We start from the raw sequence: 2,153 nt of genomic DNA, 5'->3' as shown, positions 1-2,153 counted from the left end.
CACGCCTGGTACGGGTCTCAAGCTGAACCAGTCACGGGTGGGCCACTTCCACAGTTTCTTTTTTCTTTTCTTTTCTTTTTTCTCTTTTCCTTTCCTTCCTTTCCTTTCTTTTTTTCCGTTCCTTTACTTTCTTTTTTTTGAGACAGGTGTCATTATGTATCTCTGACTGGCCGCAAACTCCCGAGACCCACCTGTCTCTGCCTTCCGAGAGCTGGGAATAAAGGTGTGCACCGCCGCTGCTCTTCTCTATTTGTTTACTTTTCACCATTAAAACATTTGCTCTTGCTTCCTGGCAGACAAAGACAGGATTGTCTTCAGGCGTGGAGAATGGGGAAGGGGGAGCAAGGAAAGTGTTGTGCACTTGGGCAAACCCCACTCTTGCTGAGTGCAGGGCACAGACTTCCTGATACATATACGGCTCAGTTAAAATGCTTGACATGCAAAACTGACAACCTTAATTTGATCCTTGGAACCTATATAAAGGTGGAAGGAGAGGATAGATGCCACAGAGTGTGTGTAAAGGTCGTGGCAAGAGCACACACAACGTGAATATACAACAATAATAACTTTTTAAAGCATAATTGCTTAGCTGGGTTGTGGTGGTGCACGCCTTTAATCCCAGGCATCGGGAGGCAGTGGCCGGTGGATCTCTGTGAGTTTAAGGACAGCCAGTTATATTACACAGAGAAATCCAGTTTCAAAATAAAAATTAATGTGCTTATCCATGTCCTTTGGGATGATCAGAGTTATTGAAGTTAGCTGACAGGGCTCAGGAAGGGCTGTGTTTCTGACGGGGTAGAGTAGGGCGTGGCTTTACATCTATGACCCACTCAATTTGTCCTGCAGGAGTGCTGGAATCCAGCCCCAGCAGGGTTCTGTGCCGCAGGATGGATGTGTGAAATTGGCAAAGAGTGAAGGCATCTGACCACTGGTTGTCTTTCAAACTGATGGCCCCAACTAGCTCAGGTCGTCTTTATTTATACAAGCTCTGATGCATTCAGTCATGAGCAGTTTCAAATCCTTTCTCTTTGATCATTTTCCGGGAATTATCAACATGTATTCATTTTAGTCTCTCTTTTTCTTTCCCACTCCCTTGACATCACCGACCTTTGCCTCCTATCATTACAGGGCAGCGCGGATGTTTATATCTCGCCAGGCACATCTTATTCAGGCTCTGCCCTAGCCGGCAGCAAACGTGGTTACAAAGTAAAAGAGATTTAAGCCCTGTGGTTAGTGGCTTTTTTTTTTTTTTTTTTTTTTTTTTTTGGTACCCAGAGGGACAGCCGAGGGTGCTGGGAACCGAACTCTTATATTTTTGGTGTGAGCCTAGCCTTTAACGGCTGAGCCATCCCTCCAGGCCTTAACATGATACTTTTATATTTTTATAATCATCTTAGTGTATTGTCATGTCCAGGATGTCATTTTCAGGTGTATGCCAGCGTCTAAATATTCTGTATATCACTTTTATGTGGACTACAGTTGTAATTCTAATCTTTATAAATTCTCAAAATAGTAAGGATTAATACCTAATGCTAACAGCTGGGACTAAATTTCTACTCTTCCAAAAATTTCTGCATGTTCTTTTCTTTTAAGGGAACTGGGAGTTTTAGATTCCTTTACTGATAGTTTGATATCTAAGTAAAAATCTAAGTGTTCATGATAGAGATGTCTGTCCTTTCATGTCCTTTATCTTTTTCTTATATGTGCCTATAAAATTTAAATGTCACATTTTAAAAAAAAATTTCCCAAGTTCTTAAGTTCCATGGAGGATGTTTATCTTTTGGGAACTGAGTAAGCAATGATCATATTAACCTTAGTGAGTTCCTTCTGCTCACCCAGAATGGCTGCAAAGGCATCCAGGGGCAACTGGAGGAACTGGTTTCTGTAACAGATCAGGGAAATTTAATTTTTCTGCAGAGGTTTTTGTTCCCAGTAAACTCAGGCACAAACACAACTAACAAAGCAATACTAAGAGTCACTGTCAGAGTAAACAGCGAAAGTTAGAGAGGCCTGAAGCTCATGAGCTCCCTAGGATCCGCGCAGGGGTTTGCAGTATTATTTTCTAGGTCCTTACCAAGGGGATGGGACTCTCCAAAGGGCCTCACCATCTAAGGAGCTCCATTTGCAACACATTTATGGGGTGGCAGCATGGC

Source organism: Chionomys nivalis, chromosome 8, assembly GCF_950005125.1.
Source record: "Chionomys nivalis chromosome 8, mChiNiv1.1, whole genome shotgun sequence".
NCBI lineage: Eukaryota > Metazoa > Chordata > Mammalia > Rodentia > Cricetidae > Chionomys > Chionomys nivalis.
This window is presented reverse-complemented; position numbering follows the sequence as displayed.